Raw genomic sequence first — 6,889 nt, 5'->3', positions numbered from 1 at the left:
TAAATACTTTTTATCGACTTAAGGAAAAATCCATTTACTTTCAAGTGTTTTTAATAGAATGCGAGTAGAGTGTTGTAGTTTATCAAAGAACTTTTTCTGTATTTATTGGTATAATCATGATTTTTTTAAGCTTTTATTATTGTTTTATTTATTTATTGCTTTTTGAAGGGGGAAGGGTAGGGCAATTTGGGCTAAGTGACTTGCCTGAGGTCACACAGCTAGTTTTTGTGTTGTGTCTGAGGCCGTATTTGAAATCAGGTCGTCATGACTCCAGCACCAGTACTCTATTCACTGTGCCACCTAGCCACCTCTGTTTTATTATTTTTTATTTGATTCAAGGATGGATAACCCTTCTCTTCCAGACTAGGACTCTAAGATTAGAAGCGATTTTCTTTTTCTTTCTAACCAAACCACTAATAAAAATAATTGCCATTGATACAAATTAGTTAATTAAACAAAAAGGCCAAATTCCCTAATGAGGAGGAATGGGCACCTGGTAATAAGTTAGCACTCTGAACTTTCTCTGATGGGAACAAACACTTTTTCCTAAACATAAAGCATCGTTATCCCTGTGGGTTGTGGTAGTTTAGGGGAACTTAGTGACTTACCTAGAAGTAAAAAAGCTAGGAATTCTAAAATCAATAGGCCATTTATTACAAATGAAAATATGGGGTATAACATGCCACATTCTTAGGCACAAAGAGTTGGGTAAAGGAAAGAAAGAGCATAAAGGAAAGAGAGCTAAAACTATGTCCAGTCACTGGAGGAAATTGAATATATATCAGTCTCAGCCAGTCAAGGGTTATGCCAAAGCCTCAGTGGAAATGGTCCAACAGCCTGAAAGAGAAATAAGAGTATAAATGATGCTATAAAAGGTACATTCCAACCCTAAAGACCATGTAATTCCAGGGTCACATTTAATCCTCCTGGATTAGGGCCAGAATGTGTAGGTCCTATTCAATGATGTGTTGGTAAATTTTTAATAAGTTAGTCTCAAAAACTATGTATACATAACAGACTTTTAAATTTAACTGTATTATTGACATTTTCTCCATCACTTAATTCTAGACCAGTGGTGTCAAACTCATAGAAAGGGAAAGCACTAAACTGCACATAAGGATCCCTGCAGGCTACATATTGATTTAGAAAATTACATGTTCACATATTTTAAAAATAATTATTAATACATCAGCACAGTAAAACTTGATAAGAACTACATTTTAATCTGGCTTGGATTGAACTCCTGAGAGTATTGTCTGCCCATGGCTTCTTTGTCATCTCTCATCTAGACAATCAACAGAACAATAAATCAAGCTCTGATCTGTAGCATTTGCTAATATGTAAATGCTCATACTGAATATTCAACAATCACTGGGAGCTGGTTCTAGTTGGCTCCAGCACACTCTGGATTCCATTCTATAAAGCCGTGGTTTTAGAGATCCAAACTGTAGGGCAGAGTTTTTGTAGGCAGGGGAAGAATCTTGCTCAGGCTCATCTGATTGTTTTACTTTGTCTGATACCAATTACTGATCAGAGAGGAAGTACAGGGAAAAGTATGTATATACTTAGGGGAGACAATGTTCACAAGACAAATGGGCCAAGAAAAATCCCTCAGTTTCTTGGTTTTCATATGTCAAATGTCTTGAAATATTATCAAGTTTCTTTAGCTGTTGAAAATTGCTAGACCAATTGAAAAAAGTTATGTTGCTTCAGGTCACTGTTTAAAAGTACTTGTTAGGGGTGGCTAGGTGGTATAGTGAATAGAGCACTGGCCCTGGAGTCAGGAGGACCTGAGTTCAAATACAGCCTCAGACAATTAATCCTTACTAGCCCCGTGACCTTGGGCATCTCACTTAACCCCATTTGCCCTGACTTGATCCCTCCAAAAAGAAAAAAAAAACTACTTGTTAGTCCTCTCCCACCAAAACTGAAATTGCTTGTATTTACTGTTTATACAGTTTGAATTTACTTGTTTTTGTATATCTTGTTCCCCTCCCCCAACCCAGGAGAATGTAAACTCTTTGAATGCAGGGATTAAAATTCTCTTTCACATATTCATTATTTCTATGATTTGTTCTTTGACCCATTAATTAGGTATGTCATCACTTGTGGGTCACAAAATTTCAATCTGTAACAAAAGTCACGAAGGCAGAGCTCCAAGCATATGCAATTTATTATGAATACTGGTGGTCCCTAAGCAATTGGTCCAAGACCTTCTCACAACCAGGGACTCCTCCTCCTGGGTGCCAGCTACTTTTATGCACTTGGGATAGCACTAAAAATAGGAGGCACTACAGTTCACTGACTGGTCAATTCTAGAAGTGGGAAATTTTTATGGTTGGCCAAGGGAAATGTCCATGAATCATAACTACTTTGTCAACAGACCTTTCACAGGTTATGAGACCTTCTACGGATCATCAAATCCAGGTCATCTTGATGGGGTATAGACTCTGGGCACCCCCTTGAACTCCTATTGATTCTTCTCACTTGATGAGGCATTTGCCTGAGGCCATAAGCCTTTCATGATCACTAGGCCCAAAACTTTGTTACTCTGAACAGTAACCTAGCCCTCCATAGTCTGGCTACTTCCTACCCTTGATCCTATTAAAATATCTATACCCAAATCTATTAGCCTTAAACTAGTCTAGCCCTCCAGTGTCAGTCATCTCCATGTAGCTTTCAGGTATTTCCCATCCTTAATCCTATTCCTAGAGTCAGACCTCCCTCCCATGAAGAACTTTCTTACACTCCTCCTCAAGACCCTCCCCCTAGACCACTCCCTAGATCCCTCCCAAAATCTTTCTGATCCATCTTGCCTCCTTGAAGTAGCTCAGATTCAATCTAGCTCAGACTCAGTCTGTCAGATTGTTCTGGCCTGCTTGTCAATACAAACATCACAAATGTTCAAGCTCTTTAATAGTCTACCCATTATGGCAAATCTTTAATAAACTTTGTTTTATTTTGGCTGAGAGAAGGTTTGAGTAGAATTCATTTGGCAGGACCCAGCATGTTGGCATTTTGGGGTCTTGAGCACCCCTAAACCCCAAACCTCAACAGTCTCATCAGTTTTCCAAAGGTCATTAAGAGCCTTTCAACTTCTCAGAGTCTTCCACAAGTCATAATGAAGAGGTTACCCATAAAGAGGGTGAGAGTTGCTCTGGAGACCCCAAAATATCAACATGCCAAGTCCTACCCAATGAATTTGACTCAAGTCTTCTCAGCCAAAGAAAAGTAAAGTTTATTAAAACTTCGCTTGTATTGGACACAGAGTAAGTCTATGCTAGGTGACACTTTCACACACAGGGAGACAAGATGGGGTGTGGAAGGAATGTAGGGGTGGTCTAGAGGTAGAGTTTGGGAAGGATCAATGAGTGATTAAGTGTGGGAAGTTGCTGAAGGCTACCAGGAGACTGCAAACAATGGTGGGCTAGGCTAGTTCAAGGGTGGATTGATATTTTGATAGGCTCAAGGGTGGGAAGTCTACTAACAGAGGTTTGAGCCCAGCCACAAAGTCCACCAAGTAAGGCTAATGGCCTCCTGCAAATGCCTCATCAAATAGGACGATTTAATCAGAGTTCAAGGGGGGTTCCCAGAGCCTATACTTCAAAGATTCAAGGAGAGCTCAAGGGGGCTCCCAGAGCCCATACCTCATCAATAAGACCCAACTGTTTGACCAATGGTATAGTAAGGTTCAAGGAAATTGTGGGTTTCAATCAAAGGTCACGAGGAAGTGGACAGTAGTAATTCATAAGGGTAAAGGGGTATTGCACCAGGGAATGAACTTTATTACAGCACATTAGATAAGAGGAAGGAGGGGAGGGGAGCATAGCATAGTAATTACATTCTTATTACATTTCTAATTAACATTATGAAACTAGATGATAAATCAAATACAATGAAAGAAACTATTATTAGCAACCAATGATTTGGGGAGATCCAGAGTTTTCCCCCTTTTTCTAAAGTCCTCATTTCAAGACTCAGCCTCTAAAGGACAGGACTGATGATAGCAGATAAGATTAACGTTCTCCTCAATCTAAGTATTGTTATCCCACCAAACTTTACAAGGAACTTAATCTAAGGTGAAAATCCACCCCATGGTGTTCTACTCAGGTTTGGGTGGGGGATGTGAATCTTTTGTCTAGCTTTCCAGATGCTGGGGGTGATTAGGAAATAAATGACAAGATCAAAGTCTAGTTCCCTAGCCCTTCATTATAATAGGTTCACCTCTCATTATAATATTAATTCTCTCTCATTAACTGTTAATCAATCAAAATTGATTGCCACTTTTAGGAACTCCCACTCTTCCAAGGGAATATAAACTGTGAGCCCACCACCATGATTCCTCTTCAGTCTAAGAGAGATGGGCAAATGACCATCCCTTTTATTAATAATATGGTAGTGTTATTAATAAAATGATTAATTACTCAGAAACTATGTCTCTTGAACTTTTCAAAAGTCACAACAATTAATTTAATCATCAATACATGGTAGATTAATCATTCTTGACTCTTATAGTAATAGCATCAACTAACATAATTACCCCAAACAATTCTATTTTGCTTAAATCTCTAATACAATACTTAATACCCATCAAATCACAATTAAATAAATGCTGAATAATTTAAGTAAGGGTATGAAAATTATCACACATTAAGTCTACATCTGAGATATTTTGCTTGCTTATGTTCTATATGTTAACTATAATCTTATTGTATTATATTCTATAAAGAATATGTCTAGTATTTCTGCTTTTTTTCTATTTATTTATAATGTCTCTGTGCCCCAGAACATAGTCTATTTTTAGAAAGATGCTATTTGGTGCTAAGAAATAAGTATATCGGGTGGCTAGGTGGCACAGTGAATAGAGCACTGGCCCTGGAGTCAGAAGGACCTGAGTTCAAATGCAGCCTCAGACACTTGACACAAAAACTAGCCATGTGACCTTGGGCAAGTCACTTAACCCCAATTGCCCCTCAAAAACAAAACAAAACAAAAAAAGAAATAAGTATGTCTTTCAGCTCAAAATTCTCTAAAGGTTATTTCTATATTTTCTTAATTTATTCTTTCTGTTATATTTGTCTAACTCTGAGAGAGGAATATCAAAATCACCTAGAATTATTCTGTTACTATTTGTGTATTTTCACAATTCAATTTATATTATTAACTTAAATGTTTATATTAATATTGATACATTATACATGATTTATTTAAATGTAATCATTTCTCTTTTATTTCTTATTGAAAATTTTTATTTTGCATATATCTGGAAGTGTGATTGGAACTGCACTGAAACATGAAAAAATATTTTAATACAGAACACAAAAAGATTTCATGTGAAAGTGTGAATCTCATTTATACTATTTGTGTTAAAAATAAAACTAAAAATATAATATATTCTACTTGTTACACTCAGAATTATTCTATTTGTTTTTACTTCCTTCTATTCTTTTCTGTACATTTTTTGAAATGTTATATAACTGGAGCTAGCATATATGCAGGGCTTTTCTGATGGCATCCTTTCACGTAGAGAAACTGGGGTTCCTTCCCTCAAGAGTCTTTACAATATATAATATAAGCAGTGGTGTACTGGAACCAGCTCTCAAGAGCTGATTATTACATTTTTCAGTGTGAGCAATTACACCTTGGAAATTGGCAAATACTATAAATCAGGACTTGATTTATTATTTTTTTCGTTGATAGTTTAGACTTTAGAAAGTAAAGGGGGAAAATGTTAGCAACATATATTAAACTTAAAAATGCATTGTAAGTACTTTTTTCATTTTGAAAGCCAGTTGTTAAATGTTTATCAGCACTCCCTGAATGAAAGTATCTTGAAGAGAGGAGGAGGGTGTGTAAAAATTCTGTAACTGATTCTGGTTTGCTACCCATATGGTTAACAGAAGTCTTTCAGCTGTCTATGTAGTTGGAAACAGGGGGTGACTTCAAAAGTCTTTAGTAAGCACCTTCAAAAGACTTTTCTCTCTGGCTACTCTCTCAGTAGATGTCTTTGTTGATTTGCTTGCTGACAGAATATGATAAGAGACAATAATGTGAAGAGAGAGGACTTGGGTTTCCTCCCTTCGGAAGGCAACATGTGGCCCCATGAAATTAGCTTTAGTTCTTTTGCTTTTGTGTTTGTTCTATTTCCTTTTAGGGAAAATAATTGGAGACTCCAACCTTGTCCCTTTTGAAAAGTCAGGAGATCAAGTCCTCTTCTGGAAGGGCAAATATTAACTAATCCTCTCATATTATTTCTAAGCTTTCTCTTTCTCAGGCTAAACTTCCTATTTTTTTTTCACATGATCCTCATATGGCATGATTTTAGCATCATGACTTGAGAACCATTTTATTCCAACAGAGTTAACATTTATTCCAACCTCTTAATTTTACAGATACACACTGAGGCCCAGAGAAGTTAAGAAACTTGGGCCAGCTAGGTGGTATGGTGAATAAAGCACTGGCCCTGGAGTCAGGAGGACCTGAATTCAAATCTGACCTCAGACACTTGACATTTACTAACTGTATGACCTTGGGCAAGTGACTTAACCCCAAATGTCCTACCTTCCCCACCTCAATAAAGACCAAAAAAAAAAAAAAAGAGATTAAGGAATTTGCCCAAGGCCACACAGGTAGAAAGTAGAAGACTGGGGATTCATAGTGAGATAATTTTATAGATAAACCTAGCATTTCCCCACTCTACAATGGGATTACCTAGTAAAGAATTTAGAAACCTTTTCAACATTTTGGTTGCCCTACTAAAGATCCTCTCTAGCTTATCAATGTGTTTTTTTTATGTAGTGTGCAGGGCTGGACACAATATGACAGGACTGTGACCAGGACAGACTACAAAGAGACTACTACCTCTTTATTCCTAGATACTATGCCTCTC

Source organism: Petaurus breviceps, unplaced genomic scaffold (genome assembly GCF_028583685.1).
Source record: "Petaurus breviceps papuanus isolate PSGF00001 unplaced genomic scaffold, PetGlider_PUasm1.0 226, whole genome shotgun sequence".
Taxonomy (NCBI): Eukaryota; Metazoa; Chordata; class Mammalia; order Diprotodontia; family Petauridae; genus Petaurus; species Petaurus breviceps.
The sequence above is the reverse complement of the archived record's forward strand: the minus strand, read 5'-3'. Positions refer to the sequence as shown.